Raw genomic sequence first — 15021 nt, forward strand, 5'->3', positions numbered from 1 at the left:
TTTGGCCTTCGAACTGTCGTTTGTCGCCCACCTTCCGAAGCTTCGACCGAACGTAATCGGGGAAAACAGGCACATGATGCAATTACTGTCGGCACCGGAATAAAGGGAGAAGAGGCACTGGTCCGTTGTTGGGCTGCTACCAGCGTCAGTGGAAGTCGGTGAAGTCGCCAGTTGCGCCAGAAGCCAGAAATTACCGTAGTACGCCTACACACGCGTTCCAGTTATTTACATTGCTTGCAGCCGCTCCATCCACAACGAGCGTGAGCCCAGATAGCTCAGTCGGTAGAGCATTAGGCTTTTAACCTAAGGGTCCAGGGTTCAAGTCCCTGTCCGGGCGAAGATTTTAACGTTTCCGTAATGGCTCGTCTCGTAGCGATGGTAGCCCTGCCGTAATCAGTGCACGGAGTTCGTTTCCTGTCAACATTCTGCGCAGACCCAGGGAAACTTGGGTTACGAGCAGTCGTGGCCGAGTGGTTAAGGCGTCTGACTAGAAATCAGATTCCTCTGGGAGCGTAGGTTCGAGTCCTACCGACTGCGTCGGATTTTTCTTTTTTTGTTAAGAACAACGAGCAGAAAATTTCGCAGATTGCCTGTCGTTTTGGTACCTCTCCACACCTCGCCTCTCACAGCCGTTTATAGTGCCTGTCCTTTTGATAAGGGCGAATTCCAAGCGTCAGCTTTCGCGTCAGCCGAGCAAAGTCGGGACAAGTCGGGACATACTACAGGATGGTCTGCGTGGAGCTACGACGAAAAAAACCTTCATTTAACAGCACGCGGCTCACATACTCATACGAAAAAAACTAGCGCCACTTGCGGTGGCCGGGAATCGAACCCGGATCAACTGCTTGGAAGGCAACTATGCTCACCATTACACCACCACCGCACAGCCGCTGCTCGCAACGCCCCGCTGTGTCGCCTTCCTGCCCGCCAGCAGCGGCCCACGGTGATGGTAGCTGCAGGCGCTTTTCGAGGTAGGAGGTGCATCCACACGCATTCGGGTAGCGCCTCCACGCACGCTGCGTCTTTGGCAAGACTAGTCGCCGCGGCCGCAAGGTTACTCACACGATAGAGATGAGCATTCGTTTTAAGGCAGTGTAGTGGAGCACTCCGCGTGTGTAGCAGTTTTTTCGGTTGTATCCGACGTCGCTGGGTGGCAATCCCACTTTCCCCTGCAGAAAAGTGCTCGGGCAGCTCGACGAGCATCGCTGGTTCAATGGCATGTGCCTCAGTAGTGCAGTAGGCAGCGCGTAAGTCTCATAATCTTAAGGCTTGCCGGCACGATAGCTCAGCGTGTTCGGTCTGAGAGTTATCTGCCCTCTGTAATAAAAGACCGAGTCAACGATGAACTTGAACGGGCGCCATCGGACGTCCGCCCCCAACAAATGCAACGAAAGAAATGAGAAGAAAAAAAAAAAAAATTGGTGAATGCTCGCTTAGCATGCGGACGGCCCGGGTTCGATTCCCGGCCGGTGCATCGTTCTGCTGTTCTCGCTATAATGCTGCCGCGCCGATTCCTCGCCTGAGCTGCGTCAGCCTCAGGAATGTATAGCAGGATTCGCTGTGAGAGGAACCATACACGCAGCACGCAATAGACCGTACTTGAACGGTCGCATGCTATTTCTGAACTCTGACGTCGGCCTGTCCCAACAGGCCGCTGTGTTCAGGTGCCGCAAGGGCGATGTACTGTAACCTCGGGCAGTGCTGCGTTCCGTTGAAAAGCTGCGGCAGCAGTTTAATCTAGCAAGTAGGGAAAGCACGTGTAGCAACACAACAGATTCTTGAGAAAGCGCGAACTGTCTATCTCTAATATGAGAGACTTACCAAGTTTTCTGTAACGTTACTTGCAACGTGCCTCGGTAGCGCAGTAGGTAGCGCGTAAGTCTCATAATCTTAAGGTCGTGAGTTCGATCCTCACCCGGGGCATTTAATTTGCTGTACATCATGGCTGAATTAACGGCGTTGCTGTTGCTAGGGAACGAACTTAATTGTCGTTCGTTATCCATAAGGAGTCTACGCCTCAGCGTCAATACGTTTATTTCCAATTATGACAACGTACAACTTTGATCTTTCTCTTCCCTTGTTAGGAGTAAAATAATGAATAGTCAATTTCGGGCTGTGCGCCATGCCAGTCTGTAGGCGCAAATATGCTCGCAAACGGAGAACTGCACTGAGTCCAGATTCAGCACGAAATACGAGAGGAGACGGAGAAAAGCTCACGCTTATCGAGCAAATCCGGTGTGGTCTAGTGGCTAGGATACCTGGCTTTCACCCAGGAGGCCCGGGTTCGATTCCCCGGTACCGGAACGGAAGTTTTTGCGCACACAACGCTCCATGTTTTGGCCTTCGAACTGTCGTTTGTCGCCCACCTTCCGAAGCTTCGACCGAACGTAATCGGGGAAAACAGGCACATGATGCAATTACTGTCGGCACCGGAATAAAGGGAGAAGAGCACTGGTCCGTTGTTGGGCTGCTACCAGCGTCAGTGGGAAGTCGGTGAAGTCGCCAGTTGCGCCAGAAGCCAGAAATTACCGTAGTACGCCTACACACGCGTTCCAGTTATTTACATTGCTTGCAGCCGCTCCATCCACAACGAGCGTGAGCCAGATAGCTCAGTCGGTAGAGCATTAGGCTTTTAACCTAAGGGTCCAGGGTTCAAGTCCCTGTCCGGGCGAAGATTTTAACGTTTCCGTAATGGCTCGTCTCGTAGCGATGGTAGCCCTGCCGTAATCAGTGCACGGAGTTCGTTTCCTGTCAACATTCTGCGCAGACCCAGGGAAACTTGGGTTACGAGCAGTCGTGCCGAGTGGTTAAGGCGTCTGACTAGAAATCAGATTCCCTCTGGGAGCGTAGGTTCGAGTCCTACCGACTGCGTCGGATTTTTCTTTTTTGTTTAAGAACAACGAGCAGAAAATTTCGCAGATTGCCTGTCGTTTTGGTACCTCTCCACACCTCGCCTCTCACAGCCGTTTATAGTGCCTGTCCTTTTGATAAGGGCGAATTCCAAGCGTCAGCTTTCGCGTCAGCCGAGCAAAGTCGGGACAAGTCGGGACATACTACAGGATGGTCTGCGTGGAGCTACGACGAAAAAAACCTTCATTTAACAGCACGCGGCTCACATACTCATACGAAAAAAACTAGCGCCACTTGCGGTGGCCGGGAATCGAACCCGGATCAACTGCTTGGAAGGCAACTATGCTCACCATTACACCACCACCGCACAGCCGCTGCTCGCAACGCCCCGCTGTGTCGCCTTCCTGCCCGCCAGCAGCGGCCCACGGTGATGGTAGCTGCAGGCGCTTTTCGAGGTAGGAGGGTGCATCCACACGCATTCGGGTAGCGCCTCCACGCACGCTGCGTCTTTGGGCAAGACTAGTCGCCGCGGCCGCAAGGTTACTCACACGATAGAGATGAGCATTCGTTTTAAGGCAGTGTAGTGGAGCACTCCGCGTGTGTAGCAGTTTTTTCGGTTGTATCCGACGTCGCTGGGTGCAATCCCACTTTCCCCTGCAGAAAAGTGCTCGGGCAGCTCGACGAGCATCGCTGGTTCAATGGCATGTGCCTCAGTAGTGCAGTAGGCAGCGCGTAAGTCTCATAATCTTAAGGCTTGCCGGCACGATAGCTCAGCGTGTTCGGTCTGAGAGTTATCTGCCCTCTGTAATAAAAGACCGAGTCAACGATGAACTTGAACGGGCGCCATCGGACGTCCGCCCCCAACAAATGCAACGAAAGAAATGAGAAGAAAAAAAAAAAAAAATTGGTGAATGCTCGCTTAGCATGCGGACGGCCCGGGTTCGATTCCCGGCCGGTGCATCGTTCTGCTGTTCTCGCTATAATGCTGCCGCGCCGATTCCTCGCCTGAGCTGCGTCAGCCTCAGGAATGTATAGCAGGATTCGCTGTGAGAGGAACCATACACGCAGCACGCAATAGACCGTACTTGAACGGTCGCATGCTATTTCTGAACTCTGACGTCGGCCTGTCCCAACAGGCCGCTGTGTTCAGGTGCCGCAAGGGCGATGTACTGTAACCTCGGGCAGTGCTGCGTTCCGTTGAAAAAGCTGCGGCAGCAGTTTAATCTAGCAAGTAGGGAAAGCACGTGTAGCAACACAACAGATTCTTGAGAAAGCGCGAACTGTCTATCTCTAATATGAGAGACTTACCAAGTTTTCTGTAACGTTACTTGCAACGTGCCTCGGTAGCGCAGTAGGTAGCGCGTAAGTCTCATAATCTTAAGGTCGTGAGTTCGATCCTCACCCGGGGCATTTAATTTGCTGTACATCATGGCTGAATTAACGGCGTTGCTGTTGCTAGGGAACGAACTTAATTGTCGTTCGTTATCCATAAGGAGTCTACGCCTCAGCGTCAATACGTTTATTTCCAATTATGACAACGTACAACTTTGATCTTTCTCTCCCTTGTTAGGAGTAAAATAATGAATAGTCAATTTCGGGCTGTGCGCCATGCCAGTCTGTAGGCGCAAATATGCTCGCAAACGGAGAACTGCACTGAGTCCAGATTCAGCACGAAATACGAGAGGAGACGGAGAAAAGCTCACGCTTATCGAGCAAATCCGGTGTGGTCTAGTGGCTAGGATACCTGGCTTTCACCCAGGAGGCCCGGGTTCGATTCCCGGTACCGGAACGGAAGTTTTTGCGCACACAACGCTCCATGTTTTGGCCTTCGAACTGTCGTTTGTCGCCCACCTTCGAAGCTTCGACCGAACGTAATCGGGGAAAACAGGCACATGATGCAATTACTGTCGCACCGGAATAAAGGGAGAAGAGGCACTGGTCCGTTGTTGGGCTGCTACCAGCGTCAGTGGGAAGTCGGTGAAGTCGCCAGTTGCGCCAGAAGCCAGAAATTACCGTAGTACGCCTACACACGCGTTCCAGTTATTTACATTGCTTGCAGCGCTCCATCCACAACGAGCGTGAGCCCAGATAGCTCAGTCGGTAGAGCATTAGGCTTTTAACCTAAGGGTCCAGGGTTCAAGTCCCTGTCCGGGCGAAGATTTTAACGTTTCCGTAATGGCTCGTCTCGTAGCGATGGTAGCCCTGCCGTAATCAGTGCACGGAGTTCGTTTCCTGTCAACATTCTGCGCAGACCCAGGGAAACTTGGGTTACGAGCAGTCGTGGCCGAGTGGTTAAGGCGTCTGACTAGAAATCAGATTCCCTCTGGGAGCGTAGGTTCGAGTCCTACCGACTGCGTCGGATTTTTCTTTTTTTGTTTAAGAACAACGAGCAGAAAATTCGCAGATTGCCTGTCGTTTTGGTACCTCTCCACACCTCGCCTCTCACAGCCGTTTATAGTGCCTGTCCTTTTGATAAGGGCGAATTCCAAGCGTCAGCTTTCGCGTCAGCCGAGCAAAGTCGGGACAAGTCGGGACATACTACAGGATGGTCTGCGTGGAGCTACGACGAAAAAAACCTTCATTTAACAGCACGCGGCTCACATACTCATACGAAAAAAACTAGCGCCACTTGCGGTGGCCGGAATCGACCCGGATCAACTGCTTGGAAGGCAACTATGCTCACCATTACACCACCACCGCACAGCCGCTGCTCGCAACGCCCCGCTGTGTCGCCTTCCTGCCGCCAGCAGCGGCCCACGGTGATGGTAGCTGCAGGCGCTTTTCGAGGTAGGAGGGTGCATCCACACGCATTCGGGTAGCGCCTCCACGCACGCTGCGTCTTTGGGCAAGACTAGTCGCCGCGGCCGCAAGGTTACTCACACGATAGAGATGAGCATTCGTTTTAAGGCAGTGTAGTGGAGCACTCCGCGTGTGTAGCAGTTTTTTCGGTTGTATCCGACGTCGCTGGGTGGCAATCCCACTTTCCCCTGCAGAAAAGTGCTCGGGCAGCTCGACGAGCATCGCTGGTTCAATGGCATGTGCCTCAGTAGTGCAGTAGGCAGCGCGTAAGTCTCATAATCTTAAGGCTTGCCGGCACGATAGCTCAGCGTGTTCGGTCTGAGAGTTATCTGCCCTCTGTAATAAAAGACCGAGTCAACGATGAACTTGAACGGGCGCCATCGGACGTCCGCCCCCAACAAATGCAACGAAAGAAATGAGAAGAAAAAAAAAAAAAATTGGTGAATGCTCGCTTAGCATGCGGACGGCCCGGGTTCGATTCCCGGCCGGTGCATCGTTCTGCTGTTCTCGCTATAATGCTGCCGCGCCGATTCCTCGCCTGAGCTGCGTCAGCCTCAGGAATGTATAGCAGGATTCGCTGTGAGAGGAACCATACACGCAGCACGCAATAGACCGTACTTGAACGGTCGCATGCTATTTCTGAACTCTGACGTCGGCCTGTCCCAACAGGCCGCTGTGTTCAGGTGCCGCAAGGGCGATGTACTGTAACCTCGGGCAGTGCTGCGTTCCGTTGAAAAAGCTGCGGCAGCAGTTTAATCTAGCAAGTAGGGAAAGCACGTGTAGCAACACAACAGATTCTTGAGAAAGCGCGAACTGTCTATCTCTAATATGAGAGACTTACCAAGTTTTCTGTAACGTTACTTGCAACGTGCCTCGGTAGCGCAGTAGGTAGCGCGTAAGTCTCATAATCTTAAGGTCGTGAGTTCGATCCTCACCCGGGGCATTTAATTTGCTGTACATCATGGCTGAATTAACGGCGTTGCTGTTGCTAGGGAACGAACTTAATTGTCGTTCGTTATCCATAAGGAGTCTACGCCTCAGCGTCAATACGTTTATTTCCAATTATGACAACGTACAACTTTGATCTTTCTCTTCCCTTGTTAGGAGTAAAATAATGAATAGTCAATTTCGGGCTGTGCGCCATGCCAGTCTGTAGGCGCAAATATGTCGCAAACGGAGAACTGCACTGAGTCCAGATTCAGCACGAAATACGAGAGGAGACGGAGAAAAGCTCACGCTTATCGAGCAAATCCGGTGTGGTCTAGTGGCTAGGATACCTGGCTTTCACCCAGGAGGCCCGGGTTCGATTCCGGTACCGGAACGGAAGTTTTTGCGCACACAACGCTCCATGTTTTGGCCTTCGAACTGTCGTTTGTCGCCCACCTTCCGAAGCTTCGACCGAACGTAATCGGGGAAAACAGGCACATGATGCAATTACTGTCGGCACCGGAATAAAGGGAGAAGAGGCACTGGTCCGTTGTTGGGCTGCTACCAGCGTCAGTGGGAAGTCGGTGAAGTCGCCAGTTGCGCCAGAAGCCAGAAATTACCGTAGTACGCCTACACACGCGTTCCAGTTATTTACATTGCTTGCAGCCGCTCCATCCACAACGAGCGTGAGCCCAGATAGCTCAGTCGGTAGAGCATTAGGCTTTTACCTAAGGGTCCAGGGTTCAAGTCCCTGTCCGGGCGAAGATTTTAACGTTTCCGTAATGGCTCGTCTCGTAGCGATGGTAGCCCTGCCGTAATCAGTGCACGGAGTTCGTTTCCTGTCAACATTCTGCGCAGACCCAGGGAAACTTGGGTTACGAGCAGTCGTGGCCGAGTGGTTAAGGCGTCTGACTAGAAATCAGATTCCCTCTGGGAGCGTAGGTTCGAGTCCTACCGACTGCGTCGGATTTTTCTTTTTTTGTTTAAGAACAACGAGCAGAAAATTTCGCAGATTGCCTGTCGTTTTGGTACCTCTCCACACCTCGCCTCTCACAGCCGTTTATAGTGCCTGTCCTTTTGATAAGGGCGAATTCCAAGCGTCAGCTTTCGCGTCAGCCGAGCAAAGTCGGGACAAGTCGGGACATACTACAGGATGGTCTGCGTGGAGCTACGACGAAAAAAACCTTCATTTAACAGCACGCGGCTCACATACTCATACGAAAAAAACTAGCGCCACTTGCGGTGGCCGGGAATCGAACCCGGATCAACTGCTTGGAAGGCAACTATGCTCACCATTACACCACCACCGCACAGCCGCTGCTCGCAACGCCCCGCTGTGTCGCCTTCCTGCCCGCCAGCAGCGGCCCACGGTGATGGTAGCTGCAGGCGCTTTTCGAGGTAGGAGGGTGCATCCACACGCATTCGGGTAGCGCCTCCACGCACGCTGCGTCTTTGGGCAAGACTAGTCGCCGCGGCCGCAAGGTTACTCACACGATAGAGATGAGCATTCGTTTTAAGGCAGTGTAGTGGAGCACTCCGCGTGTGTAGCAGTTTTTTCGGTTGTATCCGACGTCGCTGGGTGGCAATCCCACTTTCCCCTGCAGAAAAGTGCTCGGGCAGCTCGACGAGCATCGCTGGTTCAATGGCATGTGCCTCAGTAGTGCAGTAGGCAGCGCGTAAGTCTCATAATCTTAAGGCTTGCCGGCACGATAGCTCAGCGTGTTCGGTCTGAGAGTTATCTGCCCTCTGTAATAAAAGACCGAGTCAACGATGAACTTGAACGGGCGCCATCGGACGTCCGCCCCCAACAAATGCAACGAAAGAAATGAGAAGAAAAAAAAAAAAAAATTGGTGAATGCTCGCTTAGCATGCGGACGGCCCGGGTTCGATTCCCGGCCGGTGCATCGTTCTGCTGTTCTCGCTATAATGCTGCCGCGCCGATTCCTCGCCTGAGCTGCGTCAGCCTCAGGAATGTATAGCAGGATTCGCTGTGAGAGGAACCATACACGCAGCACGCAATAGACCGTACTTGAACGGTCGCATGCTATTTCTGAACTCTGACGTCGGCCTGTCCCAACAGGCCGCTGTGTTCAGGTGCCGCAAGGGCGATGTACTGTAACCTCGGGCAGTGCTGCGTTCCGTTGAAAAAGCTGCGGCAGCAGTTTAATCTAGCAAGTAGGGAAAGCACGTGTAGCAACACAACAGATTCTTGAGAAAGCGCGAACTGTCTATCTCTAATATGAGAGACTTACCAAGTTTTCTGTAACGTTACTTGCAACGTGCCTCGGTAGCGCAGTAGGTAGCGCGTAAGTCTCATAATCTTAAGGTCGTGAGTTCGATCCTCACCCGGGGCATTTAATTTGCTGTACATCATGGCTGAATTAACGGCGTTGCTGTTGCTAGGGAACGAACTTAATTGTCGTTCGTTATCCATAAGGAGTCTACGCCTCAGCGTCAATACGTTTATTTCCAATTATGACAACGTACAACTTTGATCTTTCTCTTCCCTTGTTAGGAGTAAAATAATGAATAGTCAATTTCGGGCTGTGCGCCATGCCAGTCTGTAGGCGCAAATATGCTCGCAAACGGAGAACTGCACTGAGTCCAGATTCAGCACGAAATACGAGAGGAGACGGAGAAAAGCTGACGCTTATCGAGCAAATCCGGTGTGGTCTAGTGGCTAGGATACCTGGCTTTCACCCAGGAGGCCCGGGTTCGATTCCCGGTACCGGAACGGAAGTTTTTGCGCACACAACGCTCCATGTTTTGGCCTTCGAACTGTCGTTTGTCGCCCACCTTCCGAAGCTTCGACCGAACGTAATCGGGGAAAACAGGCACATGATGCAATTACTGTCGGCACCGGAATAAAGGGAGAAGAGGCACTGGTCCGTTGTTGGGCTGCTACCAGCGTCAGTGGGAAGTCGGTGAAGTCGCCAGTTGCGCCAGAAGCCAGAAATTACCGTAGTACGCCTACACACGCGTTCCAGTTATTTACATTGCTTGCAGCCGCTCCATCCACAACGAGCGTGAGCCCAGATAGCTCAGTCGGTAGAGCATTAGGCTTTTAACCTAAGGGTCCAGGGTTCAAGTCCCTGTCCGGGCGAAGATTTTAACGTTTCCGTAATGGCTCGTCTCGTAGCGATGGTAGCCCTGCCGTAATCAGTGCACGGAGTTCGTTTCCTGTCAACATTCTGCGCAGACCCAGGGAAACTTGGTTACGAGCAGTCGTGGCCGAGTGGTTAAGGCGTCTGACTAGAAATCAGATTCCCTCTGGGAGCGTAGGTTCGAGTCCTACCGACTGCGTCGGATTTTTCTTTTTTTGTTTAAGAACAACGAGCAGAAAATTCGCAGATTGCCTGTCGTTTTGGTACCTCTCCACACCTCGCCTCTCACAGCCGTTTATAGTGCCTGTCCTTTTGATAAGGGCGAATTCCAAGCGTCAGCTTTCGCGTCAGCCGAGCAAAGTCGGGACAAGTCGGGACATACTACAGGATGGTCTGCGTGGAGCTACGACGAAAAAAACCTTCATTTAACAGCACGCGGCTCACATACTCATACGAAAAAAACTAGCGCCACTTGCGGTGGCCGGGAATCGAACCCGGATCAACTGCTTGGAAGGCAACTATGCTCACCATTACACCACCACCGCACAGCCGCTGCTCGCAACGCCCCGCTGTGTCGCCTTCCTGCCCGCCAGCAGCGGCCCACGTGATGGTAGCTGCAGGCGCTTTTCGAGGTAGGAGGGTGCATCCACACGCATTCGGGTAGCGCCTCCACGCACGCTGCGTCTTTGGGCAAGACTAGTCGCCGCGGCCGCAAGGTTACTCACACGATAGAGATGAGCATTCGTTTTAAGGCAGTGTAGTGGAGCACTCCGCGTGTGTAGCAGTTTTTTCGGTTGTATCCGACGTCGCTGGGTGCAATCCACTTTCCCCTGCAGAAAAGTGCTCGGGCAGCTCGACGAGCATCGCTGGTTCAATGGCATGTGCCTCAGTAGTGCAGTAGGCAGCGCGTAAGTCTCATAATCTTAAGGCTTGCCGGCACGATAGCTCAGCGTGTTCGGTCTGAGAGTTATCTGCCCTCTGTAATAAAAGACCGAGTCAACGATGAACTTGAACGGGCGCCATCGGACGTCCGCCCCCAACAAATGCAACGAAAGAAATGAGAAGAAAAAAAAAAAAAAATTGGTGAATGCTCGCTTAGCATGCGGACGGCCCGGGTTCGATTCCCGGCCGGTGCATCGTTCTGCTGTTCTCGCTATAATGCTGCCGCGCCGATTCCTCGCCTGAGCTGCGTCAGCCTCAGGAATGTATAGCAGGATTCGCTGTGAGAGGAACCATACACGCAGCACGCAATAGACCGTACTTGAACGGTCGCATGCTATTTCTGAACTCTGACGTCGGCCTGTCCCAACAGGCCGCTGTGTTCAGGTGCCGCAAGGGCGATGTACTGTAACCTCGGGCAGTGCTGCGTTCCGTTGAAAAAGCTGCGGCAGCAGTTTAATCTAGCAAGTAGGGAAAGCACGTGTAGCAACACAACAGATTCTTGAGAAAGCGCGAACTGTCTATCTCTAATATGAGAGACTTACCAAGTTTTCTGTAACGTTACTTGCAACGTGCCTCGGTAGCGCAGTAGGTAGCGCGTAAGTCTCATAATCTTAAGGTCGTGAGTTCGATCCTCACCCGGGGCATTTAATTTGCTGTACATCATGGCTGAATTAACGGCGTTGCTGTTGCTAGGGAACGAACTTAATTGTCGTTCGTTATCCATAAGGAGTCTACGCCTCAGCGTCAATACGTTTATTTCCAATTATGACAACGTACAACTTTGATCTTTCTCTTCCCTTGTTAGGAGTAAAATAATGAATAGTCAATTTCGGGCTGTGCGCCATGCCAGTCTGTAGGCGCAAATATGCTCGCAAACGGAGAACTGCACTGAGTCCAGATTCAGCACGAAATACGAGAGGAGACGGAGAAAAGCTGACGCTTATCGAGCAAATCCGGTGTGGTCTAGTGGCTAGGATACCTGGCTTTCACCCAGGAGGCCCGGGTTCGATTCCCGGTACCGGAACGGAAGTTTTTGCGCACACAACGCTCCATGTTTTGGCCTTCGAACTGTCGTTTGTCGCCCACCTTCCGAAGCTTCGACCGAACGTAATCGGGGAAAACAGGCACATGATGCAATTACTGTCGGCACCGGAATAAAGGGAGAAGAGGCACTGGTCCGTTGTTGGGCTGCTACCAGCGTCAGTGGGAAGTCGGTGAAGTCGCCAGTTGCGCCAGAAGCCAGAAATTACCGTAGTACGCCTACACACGCGTTCCAGTTATTTACATTGCTTGCAGCCGCTCCATCCACAACGAGCGTGAGCCCAGATAGCTCAGTCGGTAGAGCATTAGGCTTTTAACCTAAGGGTCCAGGGTTCAAGTCCCTGTCCGGGCGAAGATTTTAACGTTTCCGTAATGGCTCGTCTCGTAGCGATGGTAGCCCTGCCGTAATCAGTGCACGGAGTTCGTTTCCTGTCAACATTCTGCGCAGACCCAGGGAAACTTGGGTTACGAGCAGTCGTGGCCGAGTGGTTAAGGCGTCTGACTAGAAATCAGATTCCCTCTGGGAGCGTAGGTTCGAGTCCTACCGACTGCGTCGGATTTTTCTTTTTTTGTTTAAGAACAACGAGCAGAAAATTTCGCAGATTGCCTGTCGTTTTGGTACCTCTCCACACCTCGCCTCTCACAGCCGTTTATAGTGCCTGTCCTTTTGATAAGGGCGAATTCCAAGCGTCAGCTTTCGCGTCAGCCGAGCAAAGTCGGGACAAGTCGGGACATACTACAGGATGGTCTGCGTGGAGCTACGACGAAAAAAACCTTCATTTAACAGCACGCGGCTCACATACTCATACGAAAAAAACTAGCGCCACTTGCGGTGGCCGGGAATCGAACCCGGATCAACTGCTTGGAAGGCAACTATGCTCACCATTACACCACCACCGCACAGCCGCTGCTCGCAACGCCCCGCTGTGTCGCCTTCCTGCCCGCCAGCAGCGGCCCACGGTGATGGTAGCTGCAGGCGCTTTTCGAGGTAGGAGGGTGCATCCACACGCATTCGGGTAGCGCCTCCACGCACGCTGCGTCTTTGGGCAAGACTAGTCGCCGCGGCCGCAAGGTTACTCACACGATAGAGATGAGCATTCGTTTTAAGGCAGTGTAGTGGAGCACTCCGCGTGTGTAGCAGTTTTTTCGGTTGTATCCGACGTCGCTGGGTGGCAATCCCACTTTCCCCTGCAGAAAAGTGCTCGGGCAGCTCGACGAGCATCGCTGGTTCAATGGCATGTGCCTCAGTAGTGCAGTAGGCAGCGCGTAAGTCTCATAATCTTAAGGCTTGCCGGCACGATAGCTCAGCGTGTTCGGTCTGAGAGTTATCTGCCCTCTGTAATAAAAGACCGAGTCAACGATGAACTTGAACGGGCGCCATCGGACGTCCGCCCCCAACAAATGCAACGAAAGAAATGAGAAGAAAAAAAAAAAAAAATTGGTGAATGCTCGCTTAGCATGCGGACGGCCCGGGTTCGATTCCCGGCCGGTGCATCGTTCTGCTGTTCTCGCTATAATGCTGCCGCGCCGATTCCTCGCCTGAGCTGCGTCAGCCTCAGGAATGTATAGCAGGATTCGCTGTGAGAGGAACCATACACGCAGCACGCAATAGACCGTACTTGAACGGTCGCATGCTATTTCTGAACTCTGACGTCGGCCTGTCCCAACAGGCCGCTGTGTTCAGGTGCCGCAAGGGCGATGTACTGTAACCTCGGGCAGTGCTGCGTTCCGTTGAAAAAGCTGCGGCAGCAGTTTAATCTAGCAAGTAGGGAAAGCACGTGTAGCAACACAACAGATTCTTGAGAAAGCGCGAACTGTCTATCTCTAATATGAGAGACTTACCAAGTTTTCTGTAACGTTACTTGCAACGTGCCTCGGTAGCGCAGTAGGTAGCGCGTAAGTCTCATAATCTTAAGGTCGTGAGTTCGATCCTCACCCGGGGCATTTAATTTGCTGTACATCATGGCTGAATTAACGGCGTTGCTGTTGCTAGGGAACGAACTTAATTGTCGTTCGTTATCCATAAGGAGTCTACGCCTCAGCGTCAATACGTTTATTTCCAATTATGACAACGTACAACTTTGATCTTTCTCTTCCCTTGTTAGGAGTAAAATAATGAATAGTCAATTTCGGGCTGTGCGCCATGCCAGTCTGTAGGCGCAAATATGCTCGCAAACGGAGAACTGCACTGAGTCCAGATTCAGCACGAAATACGAGAGGAGACGGAGAAAAGCTCACGCTTATCGAGCAAATCCGGTGTGGTCTAGTGGCTAGGATACCTGGCTTTCACCCAGGAGGCCCGGGTTCGATTCCCGGTACCGGAACGGAAGTTTTTGCGCACACAACGCTCCATGTTTTGGCCTTCGAACTGTCGTTTGTCGCCCACCTTCCGAAGCTTCGACCGAACGTAATCGGGGAAAACAGGCACATGATGCAATTACTGTCGGCACCGGAATAAAGGGAGAAGAGGCACTGGTCCGTTGTTGGGCTGCTACCAGCGTCAGTGGGAAGTCGGTGAAGTCGCCAGTTGCGCCAGAAGCCAGAAATTACCGTAGTACGCCTACACACGCGTTCCAGTTATTTACATTGCTTGCAGCCGCTCCATCCACAACGAGCGTGAGCCCAGATAGCTCAGTCGGTAGAGCATTAGGCTTTTAACCTAAGGGTCCAGGGTTCAAGTCCCTGTCCGGGCGAAGATTTTAACGTTTCCGTAATGGCTCGTCTCGTAGCGATGGTAGCCCTGCCGTAATCAGTGCACGGAGTTCGTTTCCTGTCAACATTCTGCGCAGACCCAGGGAAACTTGGGTTACGAGCAGTCGTGGCCGAGTGGTTAAGGCGTCTGACTAGAAATCAGATTCCCTCTGGGAGCGTAGGTTCGAGTCCTACCGACTGCGTCGGATTTTTCTTTTTTTGTTTAAGAACAACGAGCAGAAAATTTCGCAGATTGCCTGTCGTTTTGGTACCTCTCCACACCTCGCCTCTCACAGCCGTTTATAGTGCCTGTCCTTTTGATAAGGGCGAATTCCAAGCGTCAGCTTTCGCGTCAGCCGAGCAAAGTCGGGACAAGTCGGGACATACTACAGGATGGTCTGCGTGGAGCTACGACGAAAAAAACCTTCATTTAACAGCACGCGGCTCACATACTCATACGAAAAAAACTAGCGCCACTTGCGGTGGCCGGGAATCGAACCCGGATCAACTGCTTGGAAGGCAACTATGCTCACCATTACACCACCACCGCACAGCCGCTGCTCGCAACGCCCCGCTGTGTCGCCTTCCTGCCCGCCAGCAGCGGCCCACGGTGATGGTAGCTGCAGGCGCTTTTCGAGGTAGGAGGGTGCATCCACACGCATTCGGG

The 15021-nt window shown here is 52.5% G+C and overlaps 31 non-coding genes across 31 annotated transcripts; 25 read left to right on the forward strand and 6 right to left on the reverse strand.

Moving 5' to 3' along the window:
- The first annotated feature begins 264 nt into the window (after positions 1-264).
- Positions 265-337, forward strand: Trnak-uuu. The gene has a single exon. It is a non-coding gene; the product is annotated as a tRNA-Lys (tRNA).
- Positions 338-456: 119 nt separating this feature from the next.
- Positions 457-537, forward strand: Trnas-aga. Its single transcript has one exon. It is a non-coding gene; the product is annotated as a tRNA-Ser (tRNA).
- A 274-nt stretch (positions 538-811) lies between these two features.
- On the reverse strand, positions 812-883 carry Trnag-ucc. Its single transcript has one exon. It is a non-coding gene; the product is annotated as a tRNA-Gly (tRNA).
- Positions 884-1850: 967 nt separating this feature from the next.
- Positions 1851-1923, forward strand: Trnam-cau. The gene has a single exon. It is a non-coding gene; the product is annotated as a tRNA-Met (tRNA).
- A 308-nt stretch (positions 1924-2231) lies between these two features.
- Positions 2232-2304, forward strand: Trnae-uuc. Its single transcript has one exon. It is a non-coding gene; the product is annotated as a tRNA-Glu (tRNA).
- Positions 2305-2598: 294 nt separating this feature from the next.
- Trnak-uuu lies at positions 2599-2671 on the forward strand. The gene has a single exon. It is a non-coding gene; the product is annotated as a tRNA-Lys (tRNA).
- A 119-nt stretch (positions 2672-2790) lies between these two features.
- On the forward strand, positions 2791-2871 carry Trnas-aga. Its single transcript has one exon. It is a non-coding gene; the product is annotated as a tRNA-Ser (tRNA).
- Positions 2872-3145: 274 nt separating this feature from the next.
- Positions 3146-3217, reverse strand: Trnag-ucc. The gene has a single exon. It is a non-coding gene; the product is annotated as a tRNA-Gly (tRNA).
- A 970-nt stretch (positions 3218-4187) lies between these two features.
- On the forward strand, positions 4188-4260 carry Trnam-cau. Its single transcript has one exon. It is a non-coding gene; the product is annotated as a tRNA-Met (tRNA).
- Positions 4261-4567: 307 nt separating this feature from the next.
- On the forward strand, positions 4568-4639 carry Trnae-uuc. The gene has a single exon. It is a non-coding gene; the product is annotated as a tRNA-Glu (tRNA).
- Positions 4640-4932: 293 nt separating this feature from the next.
- Trnak-uuu lies at positions 4933-5005 on the forward strand. The gene has a single exon. It is a non-coding gene; the product is annotated as a tRNA-Lys (tRNA).
- A 119-nt stretch (positions 5006-5124) lies between these two features.
- Trnas-aga lies at positions 5125-5206 on the forward strand. The gene has a single exon. It is a non-coding gene; the product is annotated as a tRNA-Ser (tRNA).
- A 1313-nt stretch (positions 5207-6519) lies between these two features.
- Trnam-cau lies at positions 6520-6592 on the forward strand. The gene has a single exon. It is a non-coding gene; the product is annotated as a tRNA-Met (tRNA).
- A 307-nt stretch (positions 6593-6899) lies between these two features.
- Trnae-uuc lies at positions 6900-6970 on the forward strand. The gene has a single exon. It is a non-coding gene; the product is annotated as a tRNA-Glu (tRNA).
- Positions 6971-7457: 487 nt separating this feature from the next.
- On the forward strand, positions 7458-7539 carry Trnas-aga. The gene has a single exon. It is a non-coding gene; the product is annotated as a tRNA-Ser (tRNA).
- Positions 7540-7814: 275 nt separating this feature from the next.
- Trnag-ucc lies at positions 7815-7886 on the reverse strand. The gene has a single exon. It is a non-coding gene; the product is annotated as a tRNA-Gly (tRNA).
- A 971-nt stretch (positions 7887-8857) lies between these two features.
- Positions 8858-8930, forward strand: Trnam-cau. Its single transcript has one exon. It is a non-coding gene; the product is annotated as a tRNA-Met (tRNA).
- A 308-nt stretch (positions 8931-9238) lies between these two features.
- On the forward strand, positions 9239-9310 carry Trnae-uuc. The gene has a single exon. It is a non-coding gene; the product is annotated as a tRNA-Glu (tRNA).
- Positions 9311-9606: 296 nt separating this feature from the next.
- On the forward strand, positions 9607-9679 carry Trnak-uuu. The gene has a single exon. It is a non-coding gene; the product is annotated as a tRNA-Lys (tRNA).
- A 118-nt stretch (positions 9680-9797) lies between these two features.
- On the forward strand, positions 9798-9879 carry Trnas-aga. Its single transcript has one exon. It is a non-coding gene; the product is annotated as a tRNA-Ser (tRNA).
- A 274-nt stretch (positions 9880-10153) lies between these two features.
- On the reverse strand, positions 10154-10225 carry Trnag-ucc. The gene has a single exon. It is a non-coding gene; the product is annotated as a tRNA-Gly (tRNA).
- Positions 10226-11193: 968 nt separating this feature from the next.
- Trnam-cau lies at positions 11194-11266 on the forward strand. Its single transcript has one exon. It is a non-coding gene; the product is annotated as a tRNA-Met (tRNA).
- A 308-nt stretch (positions 11267-11574) lies between these two features.
- Positions 11575-11646, forward strand: Trnae-uuc. The gene has a single exon. It is a non-coding gene; the product is annotated as a tRNA-Glu (tRNA).
- Positions 11647-11942: 296 nt separating this feature from the next.
- Trnak-uuu lies at positions 11943-12015 on the forward strand. The gene has a single exon. It is a non-coding gene; the product is annotated as a tRNA-Lys (tRNA).
- Positions 12016-12134: 119 nt separating this feature from the next.
- Trnas-aga lies at positions 12135-12216 on the forward strand. Its single transcript has one exon. It is a non-coding gene; the product is annotated as a tRNA-Ser (tRNA).
- A 275-nt stretch (positions 12217-12491) lies between these two features.
- On the reverse strand, positions 12492-12563 carry Trnag-ucc. Its single transcript has one exon. It is a non-coding gene; the product is annotated as a tRNA-Gly (tRNA).
- A 971-nt stretch (positions 12564-13534) lies between these two features.
- Positions 13535-13607, forward strand: Trnam-cau. The gene has a single exon. It is a non-coding gene; the product is annotated as a tRNA-Met (tRNA).
- Positions 13608-13915: 308 nt separating this feature from the next.
- On the forward strand, positions 13916-13987 carry Trnae-uuc. The gene has a single exon. It is a non-coding gene; the product is annotated as a tRNA-Glu (tRNA).
- A 296-nt stretch (positions 13988-14283) lies between these two features.
- On the forward strand, positions 14284-14356 carry Trnak-uuu. Its single transcript has one exon. It is a non-coding gene; the product is annotated as a tRNA-Lys (tRNA).
- A 119-nt stretch (positions 14357-14475) lies between these two features.
- On the forward strand, positions 14476-14557 carry Trnas-aga. Its single transcript has one exon. It is a non-coding gene; the product is annotated as a tRNA-Ser (tRNA).
- A 275-nt stretch (positions 14558-14832) lies between these two features.
- Positions 14833-14904, reverse strand: Trnag-ucc. Its single transcript has one exon. It is a non-coding gene; the product is annotated as a tRNA-Gly (tRNA).
- Between the last annotated feature and the right edge of the window lie 117 nt (positions 14905-15021).

Source organism: Schistocerca piceifrons, unplaced genomic scaffold (assembly GCF_021461385.2).
Source record: "Schistocerca piceifrons isolate TAMUIC-IGC-003096 unplaced genomic scaffold, iqSchPice1.1 HiC_scaffold_444, whole genome shotgun sequence".
NCBI classification, from domain to species: domain Eukaryota; kingdom Metazoa; phylum Arthropoda; class Insecta; order Orthoptera; family Acrididae; genus Schistocerca; species Schistocerca piceifrons.